Below are 19,302 nucleotides of genomic sequence, written 5' to 3' on the forward strand. Positions count from 1 at the left end.
AGCCAGATGATGAACTTCAGATCTATTCCCATGCATACCCATATTTGTGGTCCACATTGCTTCCCTTTATGGATCCCAGAATGGCGGCTCATTACTGCCTTTGTATCCCCAGCACTTCATTCAGTGGCTGACACAAAGTACAAGGCACCTAACGACTTAGTAACTGCTCAAAACTATAGTCACTTGTTACTTTGTATCTCTTTAGTAAAATTTGTTAGAAAAATGTTGGATTAGGCTGTTTGAGCAGAACTGGTTTCTGAGCCAGGAGAATCTGGATTCAAATCCCATTTCTGAACACATTCAGGATATGAGAAGTCATGGGAACTTTAAGTACTAGGTAAATAAAATGAAGAGAATGTATAGGTGGGCTCAGTGGGTGGGGTTGTTTCCCCCTGGAAATCTCTTATACCAAAGAAATAAATTAGATTAAAAAGGTGGGTGGAGAGTGAAATACCAGTTTTGCTCCTCCTTAGCTACACATTTTGAGTCAGAGAATGTTGCCAATAATAAGCATACTAATATTGCTATCAACATTTGTAGCCTTTAATTCCAATACTATGCAAACCATTTGGAAAAATTAGGAAAGAAGGAATCCTATAAAGTTCTTTCTATGACAAAAACATGGTGCTGATACCTAAACCAGGTAGGGTCAAAACAGAGAAAATCATAGATCAATTTCCCTAATGAATATCGAGGCAAAAATCTTAAATAAAATATTAGCAAAGAGATTACAGGAAGTATTATCAAGATAAAACACCATGACCAAGTAGGATTGATGCCAGGAAAGCAAGGCTGGTTCAATATTAGGAAAACACTTGCAGCCTGCACACATATCCCAGTGATTATTAACAGATGAACTCTGACCAGAAAGAGAAGCCCAGAGGATGAGGGCGTGGCCCACTGTCCCAAAGCCGGTAAAATGGAGCCCGGCTTCCCACCCACCATTTGGGGCAGCCTCTCCCTCACAGGAATCCAGCTCCTGACAGAGCATTCAGAATGTCCCATCCCTGGCTAAGACTCTGCCCCTCCCCCCCAGCCCAAGGGCAACAAGGTAGCCTTACACAAACCCCGGGAATAACAATGTGGCACCGGAAAGGGAAAGGCCCCCAGGGAGAGGGAGAGGTGGGCTTAGGCAATCAAGAGTCTTGCACCAGAGCGGCTCCTTCAGGGGAGACCCACCCTCTGCCCCCACCTTCTCTCCAGACAGCTGGGGGCGCGGAGCTGGGGCACGGAGCTGGTGACAGTCACCCTCACCTGCGGCTTGGGGACAAGGTCAGCTGGATTCCCTCAGACAGAGAAGACTCAGACCCATGGGAGCGCAAGAGCCCACAGCTCAGCCGAGGAAGAACGAGGAGCGGGACTTGGAAATGATCCCTCTAGCCCCGGTGTGTACAAAAAACCTTGCGTACAGGGCGTAACACACAAATACTGTTTGGAATCTTAAACCTTGTTTTAAAATCCGCCCTCCGGAACTTCTGCCAAATCTCTCCTCCCAAAAAGGAGAGCCCATCCCCCACGCCCTCCCGCAGGCCGCCAGAGGCTCTGCCCCACCCCCACCCAAGGTGGAGATTCCAGTGGTTCCTTAGCTCCGCCCTCCAGGACCCCAGGCTCTGGGGGATCCCGAAGTAAAAAGCTTTGGGGCAGATGCAGAAAATGGCCTAGAAAGGCAGGCTGCGCTCCGAGTTCCAGGCTGGGAAAGTCTCCACTTGATCACTGAGGCAGCAGGAAGTGGAGCCCGGGTCAGGCTGAAGCTTGGGAAGGCCGGAAAGAGGGAGCAAATGGAGGCAACCCGAGTCCCTGAGAGAGCGACTGCAGGAGCCCAAGTACAAAGGCCAACGGCGCCAGAAGGACCAAGCTTGGCCCCTCCTTGTCCGCAGGGGACCGGGGACAGCGCAGAAAAGTGGCCGGCCCTCCCAGCCCCCCGCTGCTCCTTACCACCGAAGTGACCGCAGCCAAAGCACTCGGGGAGGCAGGGGGCGCAGGATGTGGGGCCTGCAGGCGGGAATTTCCGAGTTCAAATCCAGCGTCCCAAACTGTAAAAGGGAAAGGGACGGGGCCGAGGCCTAGAAAGGCCTTTCCCATTCCCCTCAGGGCCCCAGGTTGCTGCTGGGTAAAGTGTGAGCAAATGCCAGAGGCAGAACCAGCCTGAGCCTCTCTCCTTAGTCTCCACCAGTTCTAATTCCATGGTCTCAGCAGGAAGCCTAAACCGCCTGGCTCGGGATCCTGGGGATCCCAAAGTAAGAACTCGGATTCTAGTGGCAGCTTCCCCCCCCCCCCCCCCCCCCGACTCGGGGTCTTCTGCCCACCAGCCCAGCCTGCCTCTGGGGCCTTTCATGTTCTGAGAGAAACACTGGTGGGGGAGAGAAAAGCCAGGAAAGTTATCTGGTGTGTTTAGTGTACACCTAAAAAAAATGCTGGATACCACAGACTTTCAGCTGCCCATAAAATCCTCCTTTCTCTCCCTCCATTCTCTTTTATTGTCCTGACTTAGTTTCCCTAATTATCCTGATCCAGTCCTGCCTTGTTCGGCTTCGGCTTCGGTTTATAATTATCAGCTCAAAGCTTAGCCTGCAAAACCTCTCCTCCTCCCTCTTTATCAGAATATTTGATAAGGATAAAAGATCTTATGTTTTAGAATATCAGAAAGCCTCTCCCCATCTCCAGGGTTCCTCCCCCCATTAGGTCATCCCCATACGGAGCTTACCCCACCCTGTCAGAATCCTGTTCCCACTCTCAGAATCCTGTTCCCACTCTCAGCATCCTGACTCAGTGGAAGGGCCTTGAGATCTGCTATGGGATGATCAGCTGACAAAAGTGGAGTGATTCTAGAGGGGTCAAGAGAAGAGAGAGTGCTCCACCTCCCAGCTGCCCAGAAGTACCTGCTCTGCTTAACCTTAAGGATGCAGCTGGTAACAAAAGGGGGAAAGAGGCAAAAAGGCAAATAGGGCGGGGTTCCCAACACTTTCATCCTGGATCCCTCTGGTAGTCTGATGAAGTCTAGGAACCTGTTCTCAGAAAAATGTTTCCAGAAGTGTATAGGGTTACTGAAGAAAACAATAATGCTGAAACATAAAATCAAACTACTTTTGTTTTTGTATGAACATGAAATCCAGATTAAGAACCTGTGATGTAAGGAACTATGTACTAACAAGGAGAGCTATCCCAAAGTGAGGGGACAGCCTCTGGAGACCACGGGCACCTCTCTGCCACAGAGCTCTCAACCCAAGGGGTCAGATAAATAAATCAGAAGATTACAAGGGACCCTTTGCAGGCCCTAGGGGCAAGACTTTGTTAGACTGCACAAAAGTGGTTAGATACAGGTGAGGGGGAATACAACACTTGAGTGTGCACAGGATTTCTGATCACAGTCCAAGGGCTGAGAAGTCATTATGGTCTCTTCTGAACCTGAGCACTGGGGAACTGACATATCGACATCTTCCACCCTGACCAAACTAGCCTTTAAAAGGGCTACACAAGAAAACTCTGGAGCTTGCAAAATACACACTCTATCCCAGAAACAGAACCCAACTTAAAAATTTAAAGTTGAGAAACAGGTTGGGAAAATGAACAAACAGAAAAAAAAATCACAGTATGTTGCTATGGTACAGAGATCAAAGCCACAACAACAAAATGAAAACAGCGGCACCCCAAAGCCTCAAATAAAAATGTGAATTGGTCTCAGATCCCAAAAAATTTGTGGAAAAGCTCAAGAAAGATTTTCAAATTCAAATAGGAGAGGTAGAGAAAAAAATGAAAAAAGAAATGACAATAATGCAGGAAAATTGCTAATGGAAGCCAAAAAAAAGAAACGCTGAAGAAAATAACTTAAAACACAGAAAAGGCAGGTGATAAAAGAGACACAAAGATCAACTTAACAAAATAGAACTGGCCAAATAGAAAAGGAAATACAAAAACTTAATGAAGAAAATCATTCCTTAAAAATTAGGAATCTAATTCCTAAAAATTAGATTAGGGCAATTACATATCACAAGATACTAGGAAACAAAGTCAAAAGAACGAAAAAATGAAAGAAACTGTTTGATATCTCATTAGAAAAACAATTGAGGGGCACAGTGGATAGAGCACCAGCTCTGAAGCCAGGAGAACCTGAGTTCAAATCTGCCTCAGACACTTAACATCTCCTAGCTATGTGACTCTGGGCAAGTCACTTAATCCCAATTGCCTCTGCAAAAAAAAAAGAAAAAGAAAAAAAGAAAAAGAAAAAGAAAAACAACTGATCTGGAAAATAGATCAAAGGGAGATAACTTAAGAATTATTGTATTACCCAAGAGCCATGATCATAAAGAGCCTAGCCATCATCTTTCAAAAAAATTACCAGGAAAACTGTCCTGATATCCTAGAACCAGAGGGTAAAATAGAGATGGAAAGAATCCACTGATCATCTCCTAAAAGAAATCCCCAAAAGAAAACTCTCAGAAATATTATAGTCAAATTTCAGAGGTCCAGATTATTTTCTTTCTAAATCCGATTTTTCTTCTGCAGCAAGATAACTGCATAAATATGTACATATATTGTATTTAACATATACTTTTGTATATTCAATATGTATGGTACTACCTGCCATCTAGGAGAGGGGATGGAGGGAAGGAGGGGAAAAGTTGAAAGAGAAGTTTTTGCAAGGGTCAATGTTGAAAAATTACCCATGCATATGTTTTGTATGTAAAAAGCTATAATAATAATAATAATAATAATAATAATAAAATTCAGAGCTCCCAGATCAAGGAGAAAACAGTGTAAGCAGTCAGAAAGAACAATTCCAATATCATGGAGCCTGTCAGGATAATACGTTAAAGGATTAAAGGGCTTAGAATATAATATTCCAGAGGGCAAAGGAGCCAGAATTACAACCAAGAATAACCTACCCAGCAAAACTGAGTATAATCCTTTAAAGAGAAAATGAACATTCAATGAAATAGAGAACTTGAACCTTACTCTCATCAGAACTGGCTAAAAGACAGATTAACATACACACTCATTTGGGTATAAAAACCTACTTTACTGAATGAGAAAGGGACAAAGAAGGTAAAAGGGGAGGATAGATTGGGAGAGGCAAGTGGTCAGAAGTAAAAAAACTTTTGAGAGAAGGTAAAAGGAGAAAGGATAAACTGAAAAAAATAGAATGTAGGAAAATATATAGTTAAGCACAACTGTGAAAAAAATTTACATCAAATTTCCTTAATAAAGGCCTCATTTCTGAAAAACACAGAGAGACTTGGATCAAATTTATAAGAATACAAATTATTCCCCCCATTGATAAATGATCAAAAGATATGAACAGGTAGTTTTCAGAAAAAGAAATCAAAGCTATCTTTGGTTATATTTTAAAAAAATGTTCAAATCACTATGGATTAGAAAAATGCAAATTAATACAACAACTCTGAGGTACTATCTCATACCTATCAGTTGGGCTAATATGATTGAAAAGGAAAGTAAAAAATGTAGGAGGGGATGTGGGAAAACTGAATTGGTGAAACTATGAACTGATTCTACTACTCTGGAGAGCAATTTAGAACTAAGCCCAAAGGACTACAAAACTGCATAAAATTTTGACTTGGTAATATCGCTACCAGGGCTGCACCCTAAAGAGATCAAAAAAAAAAAAGAAAAAGAAAAGGACAAAAATATTTACAGGAGCTCTTTGTCTGGTAGCAAAGAATTGGAAATCGAGGGAATTTCCATCAATTAGGAAATGGTTGAACAAGTTGTTGTATATGGTTGTGATGGAATACTATTTTGTTGTAAGAAATAATGGGCAGAATGCACTCAGAAAAACCTAGAAAGATTTCTAAAAACTGATGCAAAGTGAGTACAACCTGGAGAACATTGTATAAAATAACAGCAATCAACTATGAATTATTAGCTATTCTAAGCAATACAATGAGTGAACACAATTCTGAGGGCTTATGATGAAAAATGCTATGTACTCCAGAGAAAATACTGATGGTGTCTGCCCAATGAAACCTATTTGAAAAAAAAATTTTTGAGGAGATTTGATTTAGAAATATGAAAATGTCTGCATAAATTCACCTATATAATCTATATCAAATTGCTTGCCTTCTCAGAGAGAGAATTTGGAACTCAAAAAAATTTTTGAACGAATGTTAAAAATTGTTTATATATATATATATAAAACTGAAAAAACAAAAAAAGATAGAATGCAGGTTTATAAAAATCTCAAGGGCCAAAGAATGACCAGATATGTGAAAGTATGTGGGGGGAGGGGGTCTGCCATCATCACAGCTTTTTATCTAGATGATTCACTGTTTTCCTCATGGCAGCACCCGCATCCCCAACACAGCAAAATAATATGTGTACACCCACAGCCACCTTCCCTCTCCCTCTCAGAAATTCTTCATATCTTAAAGGTGTATAAGAATGCTACTTGGAGCATAGGGATGAACTGACAAACTCCTTGTTTTTAAGCTTATGTACAAAGCATGGAAAGCACAGCACCTATGGATGGCAAGACTGTACATGTATATCCCTCATTAGACTGCTTGCTGTTTTGAGGAAGGAGGGAAGAAGAAAAATTTGGAACTCAAAATCTTATAAGAAATGAATGGTAAACATGATCTTCACATGTAATTGAAGTGCCTGATGGTGCAGTGGATAGAGCCTCAGCTCTGTTGTCAGGAGAACCTGAGCTCAAATCTGGTCTCAGATACTTGACACTTACCATGCTGGGCAAGTCCTAACCCCAATCACCTCTAAAAAACCCCCTCTAAAACCCCAAGACACATATAATTGAAAAGTCAAATATTATTAAGTGGGAAAAGAAAGAGCTCTACATCCTCTACATCCCACCTCGATTGGAGTCTTTGCACTGCCCTCGATTTCCTCAGTGCATATCCCACTGAAGTGAAAATACTATTGGCTAAAGTCTCTCCAGCTAGATGTTCACAAAAATGTTCGCTAATTAAGTTCAATTATTTCTTGACAACCCAAAGAGGGGAGAAAGCAGCCCTGAAGTAGCAACTTCTCCACAGAAAAGCAGATAATCCCCTATCCTGCAGGGACCAGCATGTGACTCCCAGGCACATGGGGGCATCAGGTTTCAGGTGAGCCTTCCAGAGTTCCTATGGATACCCTGCACAGTTCCATCATGGATCACTTTTCTAACAGGAGCTCTTCCCTTGCCTTAACCCCTCCCTGAGCTTCTGCTTCTAGCTAATCTTTGAGGACTCTTTATGGCAGAGCACAAGAAAAGCAAGCCATCGACTTCAAACTCTACTATGACCCAATTTTGAGCCAGTCAGCTTCCTCCCAACTAGATGCTGGGCAAATAAACCTGTAATTGCACAGGATTTACAAAGAAATTCAATATTTATATAACCACATGTGTTCATTGTATCTATACACACGTGCCACATGTAGATACTTACAGTGTATATTTACAGCCTCAAAAGGTTGGAGTGCTAGACTAGAGTCAGAAAGATATGAATTCAAATCCAGACCCAGATACTTCCTAGCCTTGTGACCCTGGATAATCACTTAACTTGTATGCTTCAATTTATTCAAGTACAAATGAGGATAATAGTAGCATCTTCCTCATAGCATAGGATCCAGGGAGGGAATGTTTGCTTAGTGCTCAGCACAGTACTGGCACATAGTAGGTGGGTAAGTTTTTATTATTTCCTTCCTTTTTTTTTTTTTTTTTTTAATGGCAGAGTCTGTGGAGAAGCCAAACACCACCTCTGTCAAGTGCCACACAGAACCTCAGAATTGGAAGGGATGTAGGAGCACCTAAATCACCTGATACTGCACTGAGAATGCTTCCAAAGGTAGAAGCTAATTGCTCTTTTTAGCTCTGATTTCCATAATCCCAGGTCACAGAGAAGAGAGCTAGAAAGGACCCAGCAGGTCCCCTTCAGCCCTGCTTACTGAGCCCAGCTCATTACTCAAAGGTAATGCTCACAACCACAGAGCCAGTCATGAGCCCAGCCAGGGATTTAGCCCCAGATCCTACTTCCATTATATAGTCAGGCTGCCGTGGTAACTGAGTTTCAAAAGTGCCCATTTGTCCTGATGTGATTATTACATTAGGGAATAATAGACTTATTATATATTAGGTATATCAAGGTACATTTTGGGCTTAACAGGAATTTTGCATCTGCTTCTGTTTAGGCAGAAAGCAGCGAATGGCATTACCTCACAACAAATGATACCCCACCCCCATCCTGCCACCTCCCTCAAGCAAACTTCAGGTCTTGGTCAAGATCAAGGTCTCAATTTCTAGTCTATTTTCTGATGCAGGAGGGACCTAGCCAAAAGTCCCATCTTCCTCTGGCCAGTGGTCAAGGACTTACTGGAGTGTTTATTTCTTATGAATCTGACAGGCAAAAAACCTTTTTTGACATGTCAATGAGAAAGTATTTGAGCTCTGTACCAAGCTCTTTTCCCCAATAAACTCTGTGGTTTTCCTATGTGCCATGTAATCCTTTTGGGATCACACAGCAGGTACTACTGGAAAATCATCTTCTCAACTCCCCTTCCCCCCCAAAACAAATGGAATATAAGTCTGGGAATCAAAAATCTTCTAAGTTGTCGATCGTCTCCTGTCTACACTTAAGTGACTACTATGTTCTAGGCACTATACAGTGCTGAGGACGCCAAGGAGACAGGAGGCCTCCAAAGGGTACTCAGTGATGTTCAAAATTGAAACCAAGCAGAGCTAATGGCAAATGAAGTTAGTTGGAAAAGTCTGAGCTCATTACAAAGGGAGACTTCAGGCAGAGCTTACTGTTTCCTCCTCCAATCAGAAGAGAGAGGCAAGGAGCATCAGAGTAGAAACAATCTCCAAGAAGATGAGATTTCAGATAATGAGCTTATCCTGGGGGAAGGCAGGATGTTCCAAGCAGAGCATCTGATGGCTGGGAAATGAAGTCAAGACTAAGATGGAAGTCACGGATAAAAAATTATTAAACAGTACTGGGTACAGATATCAGCAAAAGTCCATGGGAAATCTCCTTCCTAGCAAAACATTAGTCTTGGTGCCTGATTCAACCAGAGAGGAGTCCCTCTCATGGTACCATCTCCAAAAAAGGAAATGAGCCAAGAAGTGGCCTAACCTGTCTGTGATGAAGTTGGCTGGCTCATTGTGATCAAGGCTTCCTCTTCTACAGATTCACTTTACCATTCTCTTAATAATAAGTTTTAGTTTTTACTAGGAATCTAGGTTGATCACAGGACTAAAGTTGTATACATTCCATTCCTTTCCCATTTAAAAAAGCAACTAAAACTCATGGTACCTGCCATTCTACAGTCCTACAAACACCTCTCCTGTTCTTTCTATAAAATGACAGTGACTCAGGAACCCCAGAAGGTGGAATTAGTTCATTTCTAATGCCTTAAATGCACCACAGTACTCAGCCAAACGAAACATTTAATAAGTGCATACCACAAGCGGGGCCCTGTGCTTGGTGCCAGGGATATAAAGAAAAATGAAAGATGGTTCCAGGAAACTCACAAATACAAAACACTTTATACTCAGGATGAAAAGGAAACAGCAGGGAGGCACTAGAATAAGAAGACTGTGCTTCACCTTCACATTAAGTCATATTCATATCTATCAGCAAGCATTTATTAAGCACCCACTGTGTGTCAGGCATTGTCCTTCCCATCCATCATCCTCATCGGGCAGTGAAAGCAGCAGCAGTGTCACTTGAGTAGCTTTGCCCTGCTCGGTCCTGGTCACAGCAGCAGCTCGCACTTCTGCCCTTGCTCTCTCCTCTAGCTACAGGCTCCTTCCTCTTGTTCAAAGAGTTCCATCAGCCTCATTTAGAACCTTTGTGCTCTTGGCACTTCTTACCCGATGCCTTCATCCACCACGACCTGCATTTCTGTCTGTACAGGTCATTTGTCAACATCCATATGAAAGACTGCACCAAATCACAACAAAAAAAGAGCAAATGGAAAAGTCCGAAGGACTAAGTGACATCCTCTGAACTGGCAAAGATGATGCAGACAGATACCGGTGCTGGAGATCACCACTCTGGAAAATTAACCCAGAGTGACAGCTGAACTCTACCCACCTTTGACCCAAGAAATCCAGTGGGCACATCCTGTGAGATTCAGAGCCTCAGACAAGACTGATGACTCACCAGGGGAATCTTCCTGCCAGACTGGACTTCCCAGGTGAGGAAATCACAAGGTGGATTAGCCAGGGCTTGGCACCAACTGGTAGGCTCAGAACACTCCTGGGGCATCCAGAGGACCAGCCACCATCCTGGGCTAACAAAGTGGGGGTCAGAGGCAGGACTTCCACCCAGAGCTTCCTGGAGGAGGCCTGACCTCCCCCCTCACGGCCAACAAAGATGTGATCTGTGTATGTATGTGTACCATCATTACAGCATAAGAAAGGAAACTGGAAGCTCAATCATGTGCAGTGATGCACAGAGGTGTAAGCAGAATCCTGAATACAAAATTCACAATGATAACAACGGAAAGTTCGTTAAAATGAAACTTAAGGCTGAGGACCTAACTCTCAGTATGGACCTCTGAGAAGAACTCAGGAAGTGAATGTCCCTCTTTTCAGGGGTTGGGGGGAGGGAGAGGGATATGTGCTATGGTGCAGACACACCTACACACATGTATATGTATGTGTACATATGTACATACATGTATCCATATATATATATATATATATATATATATATATATATATACACACACACACACACATACACACAGCATACTCCATCAGACCTGGACACTGTGCCACTGAGTTCTGCTAGAGGGCTGTCTCATTAGATGGATGAAGAAAAGAAGGCAGGAAAGGGATATGGGAAAAAACTGAGCAGAGAAGGCAAACTTGCACAGAAAGTACCAGCAGGGGATGTCTCCTCACTAAGGTATTACCCACACAGGTATATCAAATTCAAAGAGAGAAGGAGCTATATAAATGACTTAGAAAATTATATTAATATTAAATGTGTCTGATTATATTTCAATTTGTTAACTATTTCCCAATTATATTTTAATCTGGTTCAACTGCCTTCTGGAGCCTTTGAATTTCTGACTTACAGCAGTGAAATCACAAGTCTAGTTGCTAACCTTAAAAAATTATTCATATATTTTAATAATATTTAACATGTATGGGACTACCTGCCATCTAGGGGAGGGGTGGAGGGAAGGAGGGGAAAAGTTGGAACAGAAGTTTTTGTAAGGGTCAATGTTGAAAAATACCCATGCATATGTTTTGTCAAAAAAAAGCTTTAAAAAAAGTTATCGATAAAAGTTAATAAAAAAACAAATCAAATCGACTTGAAATGAATGATTCCTGAGAGCTCATCTCCATAATTGTTTCACTTTTCTCTTCTGAATCTTATTTCTCAGAATATCATCTCAGTCCTCACTAGGCTATGTCCCCTTCAAGAATTTGAGGCCAGAAATACAAAATAAATCTACATAAATGATCAGCATTTTTATATATTACCAACAAAGCATATTGTAAAATAACTGTCAATAACATAAAATATTTGGGAGTCTACCTGCCAAGGCAAAGTCGGGAACTATATGAACACAATTACAAAACACTTTCCACACAAATAAAGTCAGATCTAATCAATTGGAAAAATATCAAGTGCTCATGGGTAGGCTGAAGGAATATAATAAAAATGACAATGCTACTTAATCTGATTCAGTGCCATACAAACCAAACTCCCAAGAAATTATTTTACAGATCTAAAAAAAATAATAACAAAGTTCATTTGGAAGAATAAAAGGTCAAGAATTTCAAAGGAATTAATGAAGAAAAAAGCAAATGAAGGTGGCCTAGCTCTACTAGATCTAAAACTGAATTATAAAGCAGAGGTCACCAAAACCGTTTGGTACTGGCTAAGAAACAGAGTAGTCGATCAGTGGAATAGGTTAGGTTCACAGGACAAAAGAGACAATGACTACAGCAATCTTGTATTTGAATAACCCTAAGCCCCCAGCCTTTGGGATAAGAACTCACTATTTGATTAAAAACTGCTGGGGAAATTGGAAACTAGTATGGCAGAAACAAGGCATCGACCCACACCTAACATCAGGTTCATGATTTGAACATAAAGAGTGATATTATAAGCAAATTAGAAGAACAAAAGATGGTTTACCACTCAGATCTGTGGAGAAAGAAGGAATTTGTGGCCAAAAAAGAATTATTGTTCATTATGGATTACAAAATAGATAATTTTGATTACATTAAATTTAAAAGTTTTTGTACAAACAAAACTAATGCAGACAAGACAAGAAGGGAAGCAATAAACTGGGAAAACATTTTTACATTCAAGGATTCTGATAAAGGCCTCATTTCTAAAATAGAGAGAGAATTGACTCAAACTTAGAATTCAAGCCATTCTTCAATGGTCAAATGTGAACAGACAATTTTCAAATAAAGAAATTGAAATCATTTCTAGTCACATGAAAAAATGCTCTAAATCACTACTGATTAGAGAAATACTTATTAAGACAATTCTGAGATACCACTACATACCTTTCAGATTGGCTAAGGTGACAGGAAAAGAAAAGGATGTTGTGGAAGGTATATGGGAAAACTGGAACATTAATCCATTGCTGGTCGGGCTGTGAACTGATCCTATCATTCTGGAGAGCAATGTGGAACTATGCCCAAAGAGCTATTAATTGTGCATATCCTTTGATCCAGTTGTGTCTTTACTGGGGTTATATCCTAAAGAGATCTTAAAGGAGGGAAAGGGACACCGATGTGCAAAAATGTTTGTGGTGGCCCTCTTTGTAGTGGCCAGAAACTAGAAACTCAGTGGATGCTCATCAGTTGAGGAATGGCTAAATAAGTTATGATTTATGAATGTCACTAAATATTATTATTCTATAATAAGAAATGATTAATATGATGATTACAGAGAGGCCCAGAGAGACTTACATGAACTGATGCTAAGTGCAATGAGCAGAACCAGATCATTGTACATGGCAACAAGATTATAGGATGATCAATTCTGACATGGCTCTTTTCAATAATGAGATGATTCAAGCCAGTTCCAGTGATTTTGTGATGACAGCCATCTATACCCAGAAAGAGGACTATAGGAACCGAATGTAGATCACAACATTCTTTTTGTTGTAGGCTTGCATTTTATTTTCATTCTCATTTTTTTCCCTTTTGATCTGATTTTTCTTGTGCAGCAAGATGATTATATAAATATGTATGCATATATTGGATTTAACATATGTTTTAACATATATTGGATTACTTGCCACCTAGGGGAGGTGGGTAAAATCTGGAACACAAGGTTTTACAAGGGTCAATGTTAACAAATAAAGCTTTAATTAATAATAATAATATAAAAGAATTTGAGATGCCCATGCCATCCTACCCACCTTTTCTCTGAAGCTCCTTGAAATCTACCACACTCAAATCTAGAGTATGTAAGCTTTCCTCTCCTTTGCAATTAGTAATTAAAAACAGCCACTTCTCCACAAAGGAGCCAGTTTCTACTTCTCTACAATCATTCATAATTGGTCATAATTTATTCAGTCCAGAGAAGCAAGAGGGACTCTCTAATCACTTCCTAAAGCATCAGAAGAATGCAATTATCAAGGCAAAAAAAATTCTTTATCACCTCTGGTTATTATGGGGGAGGAAGAATTCCAGATGTTCAGATGAAGTTCTCCAAAATGAAAAAAGTATTTGTGAAATGCTTACTTCCAACAGAAAAAAAGGGCACCAACTCCTGAGTTGCTCCCAAACAAGGGGTGGCCACAAGATGGGTTTGAAGTGCAAGAGAAGTAGAAAGACAATGACAGCCAAGGGAAAGCACATAGGAAAGTCTTCCTTAAATGTCATTTGCACTGAAGAGATTATGTCATTTTTCTGAGACTGGGTATGAGAACCTTTTCTGTGCATCTTGATGAGCTGTGATTGTAATAGTGTAATAGTTCCCCATTGGCACCAGGATCAAACACCATTTCTTGTTTATGTCCAAAGTCCTTCCCTCCCTTGCTCCATTTATCTGTCTCTGATCTCTGATCTCTGTGCCTCTCCAAACATACTGCCACCATCCCTTTGATCCATCCTGTCTCTTCAGATTTTATGAGTTTAGCTGAACTCAAGGATCAAGTCTGGTCCTTCTGAACAAGGTCTGCCCCGCTGCGGGTTTTTAAGGATGCCAAGAAAATCAAGTGCCCCATTTGGTGTTCTTTTTACTACCCAAAGCTCGAGCTTCTCCTGGAAATTACCAAGACCCTTTGTGGAAGCTCTCCCTTCTCTGGAGCTACTGCTGAGATAGATGCTTCTCATTTCATTATAACAGTTCATGGAAATCTTTTTCCTAGCACTTATCAGCTATACCCTAACTCCAGTCAAGAGCCTGTCACTCCTATATTTTAAACCACTATCCAAAAATTCTTATTCTGGCTTTCTAAATCACTTCCATTTGAACTGTCTTAGGAAGATTCTGAAGATCACCTGGCAAGATAAGGCACTGGGCACAAAGGTCCTTCTCAAGCTGAAAACTGTCATGCTGTTTAACTGGCACATGTATGTTTGCCTAAAAGCTTATTGTGTGGAAAATTCACACAAGGCAAGTGCTCACAGGGCTCACAAGGCAATGGAAAGAAGCTACTCAAGGACGTTCTCAAGGTTATCTCATGGGAGACACTGGCAGGAGATCACATCCCAGAAGGTGCTCTGCTCTATGAGCAAAGCAGAACTGCAGCAGCTCAAAAGCAAAGTGAGATGTGCCCTTTTTGAGAATCCCAACCAACTGCGCCCACCCTGATAGAGCCTTCCAAGCTCGTGGTGACCCGATCAGCCACAGTCAGACCCAATCTTCTGATTCTAACATTATGCTATTACTTTGGTCATCTTGGAGAACTAAAGACAAGAACCAATCAATCAACCAATGCTCCCAACCTTGAGGCCTGGCATCAGAGCAGTCAGGGGCCTCTCCAGTATCCATTCTCAAATTTTCTTACATTTTCTCCTCTTCTATAGGCTCAGTTCCAAGCCACAAAAGAAAAGTCCTCATGATTTCCCACAAGTTCCACAACTGAGCAGAAGATAATTAGCCAAAGGAGCAAATGACTGTCGGGAGTCACATCCATCACACATGGAGGCGCACATGTAACCTCAGAATCGGTTTAAAAGGGTTATCTGCTCACACTGAAGCGATAAATGCAGCATCACTTCTTTTTCACAATTTAATTGCAACCATGAAGCCAAGGCCACATTTTCGCCAGGATAATTTATAAACCTTAACCCGAAACAGAATGCAGACAAATACCTGTCGGGAGGCTTTCCCTGACTCAGATTTCAGGGTTGCACATCTTTACCTTGCTTTCCTGATAACTAGCATGAACAAGGCTTTTTTAAAGTCTACACAGGACGGAGAGACGCTACTTATTGGAGCTTATCATCCCTGGGCGCTGTGTATTCTCTCCGAGCCTCCTCTTCCCATTCTAGAAATGAGCAAACGGCCGGGAGGCCTCCTTGTCCTGCGTCTGTACCGGCAGGGCCAGAAGCCGGCTTCTCCCGCTCCCGCCGCAGCCCTGGCCCTCCCTCGGCCACCACCAAGTCCTCGGGGACAGACGCGCTCCCCCAGCAGGAAGGACGCATCGGGTCGGACGTTCTCTTGCCTCTAAATGAATCTCGCCGTTTCACAACCAAACAATCTGAGCCTGAGAACGGCACCAGCCTCGGCCCCGTTAGTGGGTTTTAAGGCCGCGGCCAGGACCCATAAGCGAGCGCTTGTGGGCTTAGCCAGGGCGTGGCCCCGGCGCCCGTCGGGAAATTCAGGTTTGGGGCCGAGGCCCGCGGGGAGGGACCTTCGGAGCATTGTCAGAGCCCGCACCGGAAAGTCCCGGGTGAGCCTGCCCGCCACCCCCGCGCGCGCAGGAGCCCGGGCCGACCAGGATCCGGGGGCCCATCGAAGCGGCCCCTCCCCTCCCCATTTCCTCTAAATCCGAAACCAAACAGCCCCGCGCGCCCACACCCGCCCCGCGGCCTCGGCGTCCCCGGGGAGGATTCGGGAGCCGCCTCAGCTCCAGGCGCCCCCGGGAGGGCCCGCGCCCCCGGGGGGGCCCGCCCCCCCCCCCCCCGCGGCCTTCCCCGCCGGGCCGAGCCTCGGCTGGCTCTCGGATTCCGCAGCCCCGGGAGCGGCCCGCCCGGAGTGGGGGTCTGCGGCCCCCGGGAAAGGGGAACCTCCGGTGGGGGAGGGGAATCGAGGCTCTGGTTCCACACGGACCGCAGACCATCCCAGACCCGAGCGGCAGAGGCTCGCTCTTTACTCCCCCCCCCCCCCCCCCCCCCTCCCTCTCTGCCCAGCCGAGCACACAGCAGGGGATTAATGGATGGATGCTGCGATCGCCCCCCCAGCCCCGAAAAGGCGTCCCCTTCCTCCAGGGGACCCACGGAGGCGCTAAATGGAAACGGTGGGTCTCCGCGACCCTTTCTATATTGTCCACAAAGTTCCCCTTCGGAGCCCTGCACACAGTAGGAGCTGCCTAAGGAGGGGCGCGCTTTTCCTCTCCCTCTCTGCCCAGCCTGGCACACAGCAGGCGCTTAATGAATGGATGCTGCGGTTCTTCCCCACCCTCTGCAAAAGAGGGACCTTCTTCCACCGTCTCCCTGACCCGGCACACAGCAGGCGCCCACTGGATGGATGCTGCGGCTCCTCTCCCCACGCCCAAAGGAAAGGAGTCCCTTTCTTCCTCGATCCTCGCAGAGCCCCGGCACACAAAAGGCGCCTAATGGATGGACGGATGCTGCGGCTCTCCTCTCCATCCCCCCGAAGAGGGACACCCCTCCTCCCCCGCTGGCACCCAGAAGGCACTTAAAGGATGGATGCGGCGGCTCTGCCCCTCCCCCTGCAGGAGGGACACCCCCGTCCTCTTTTTACCCCCTTCCCTCGCCCCCCGCCCACCGCGCCGTGCACTCAGCAGGCGCCTAATGAATGCCCCCGCGCGGGCGGGGTGACCTTCGGGCCGCGCTCCCGCGGCCTGGCCCGGCCCGGACACACCCACCGCCCGGCGCCCCGCGAGCCCGCGCTCACCTGCAGCCGGCCGGGGAGCGGAGGCGGGCACGCACGCGCGGCCGGCCGGGGTGAGGCGGAGGCCGCCGCCGCCACTGCCGCCGCCGCCGCTGCTGCGGGGCCGGGACCGGGGCCAGACAGCTCGGGGCTCCTCCTGGCAGCCGCCACCGCCGCCGCCGCCGCCGATCGCTTCCGGGGCGCGAGGCTGGGGTCGCACCGCCGGGGAGGGGGCCCTAGCTTGGGAGCGACTTCCGGCGGAGCGCACGACCGGGACCAGGACCAGGACCGAGACCCGAGCCCCGCTGGAGAACAATGATGGGAACCCTGCTCGTCGCCCCGCCCTCGGTGGAGGGCGGGGGTTGGGGGGGGGAGACAAATGTGGCGCGCCGGACTCTTCTGCGCAGGTGCGAGCGTCCTAGCCCTGTGGAAAGTCCCTCCCCTCCCCCTGCGCAGTGGTGACGTCAGCGCAGTCCCCGAGGCGGCTGGGCGCCAGAATCCCAACCGAGATTCCCGGATGCTGACGTCACCGACGTCCGGCCGTCCTCGCCCGCTTAGGACTCGTGCTCCTCCGGGCCCGCCGCCATCTTGCGCGTCGAGAGGATTCCCGTTCTGCGCTGTGCTCTGGCCTGGTCCATCAAGATGGACCCTCTCCCCACCCCAGTGTCCTCCCCTCTTCCTCCAGCTGGGTGGGAAATGAGGCCCCGACAGCTCAGAGGGTCCTCAGCCGAGGGGCAGGGCCAGACCGGGGGGGGGGGGGGGGGGGGGGGGGGGGGGGGGGGGGGGAAGGGAGGGAATGTGGAGGGAATGTGGAGACAAGGGATCAGAAGTAGGTGGCCAGTGGCTCTAACTGCGCATGCGCCTCCTGCCTCCATTTCCCCACTGTCGGAGAGGGGAATAAAAATCCTGAGAGCCACTACCCGGGCGGGACAGATGAAGAAACTGAGGCCGGGGAAGGGGAACGGACTCGCCTGACCCACCCCTCCCCCAATAAGTGACTTAAAGGCCCAGGCAGGAGCCGGGAGGGCCGGAACTCGGGGCTTCCAGACGGCCGCCGGACCTCTTCCGCCTTCTATCGGTCACCAAGTGGGCTCGGGGGTTCCTGCCGCCGGGGCAGCCCCCGCCAGCCCCTGCCGCCGTTACCTCTGCACAAACCCCGAAATCTGGGACGGCATCGCCGCGTCGGGGCCTGCTAGTACTGAGAGCGCTGTGGAAGCGCCACAGGGAGGCCCCGCGGGCCGCTGAGCGCGAGGCCTCCTGGGAAGCGAGCGGGCCCCGGGAAGGAGGAGCAGCTCCGAGTCCTGGAGAAGCGACCAACGCGACCCAGGTGGCGAGAGGCCAAATCAGTGCACATAAGTTACTGGTGTTTCTGTGTCATCCGCAAAGCTCAGCGGCGAGAAATCGCATTTAAAATAACTAGAGCATATACAACGTCGGGGAGTGTCCCCGCCAAGACAAAGCCGGGACCTCCATGCGCACAAGCACGAAACGCTTCACCCTGAGTGAGATCCAAGTAACTGGGAAAACATCACGTAGGCGTGGGCAGGCAGAGCCAACACAATGACAGTTCCACCGAGACTGCTTAATCAGGGCGGCGCCGGGAAGGCTGCCAAGAAATCATGGGTCAGGAATGTCAAGGGAATTAACGAAAAAAATGCACCGAAGGTGGCCTGACTGTAGCAGACCTCAAATTATAAAGCAAGGGCCGTCAAAGTCCTCGGCTCCTGGCTGGAAAATGGGGCAGTGAAACATTGTAGCTTGACAAGATACACTAGTCATTGACTATAGTAATCTGGTGCTTGACACACCTGAGGACTCCAGCTTCTGGGATAAGAACGCACTGTTAGACAAAAATCGCTGGGAAAAGTGAAAAACTGTGGCAAAAACTAGGCCTGACCAACGCCTAACGTGGCATGCCAAAATAAGGTTAAAATAGGTTCCTGATTTAGATATAAAGGCTGATACTAGAAGGAAACTGAAGGAGAAGGAATAATTTACCTCTGAGATCTGTGGAGAAGGAAGGACTTTATGACCAAAGAACTAGAAAACATCATGAAATGGAACATTTTTATGTTAAAAAGTTTTTGTGCATGCAAAAGCAATGCAGCCAGCATTAAAAGGGAAGCAGAAAACGGGGAGGTGGTCTTATAAGGGCATCATTTCTAAAATACATAGAGAATTGACTCGAATTTATTAGAATACAAGCCGTTCTCCAATTGATAAATGGTCAAAAAACATGAACAATTTTCAGATGAAATTAAAACCATTTCTAGTCATATGAAAAGGTGCTTTAAAT

The 19,302-nt window shown here is 45.8% G+C and overlaps 1 protein-coding gene across 4 annotated transcripts in view; it reads right to left on the reverse strand.

Annotated features, from left to right (window-relative positions):
- Window positions 1-19,302, reverse strand: part of RALA (RAS like proto-oncogene A) — a 62,178-nt gene that overhangs the window by 31,763 nt on the left and 11,113 nt on the right. The window contains exon 1 of one of the 4 annotated variants that reach the window (XM_031951870.1): window positions 18,150-18,239. The exons of 1 other annotated variant lie outside the window; for it this stretch is intronic. The gene's annotated coding sequence lies outside the window, so the exon portion shown is untranslated. Of the gene's footprint in view, window positions 1-1,254; window positions 1,387-17,030; window positions 17,099-18,149; window positions 18,240-19,302 lie in introns of those variants that run through there. 2 more of the 4 variants (XM_031951851.1, XM_003762630.4) reach the window with 2 other exon arrangements.

The sequence above is a fragment of the Sarcophilus harrisii genome, chromosome 1, assembly GCF_902635505.1.
Source record: "Sarcophilus harrisii chromosome 1, mSarHar1.11, whole genome shotgun sequence".
Classification (NCBI taxonomy): Eukaryota; Metazoa; Chordata; class Mammalia; order Dasyuromorphia; family Dasyuridae; genus Sarcophilus; species Sarcophilus harrisii.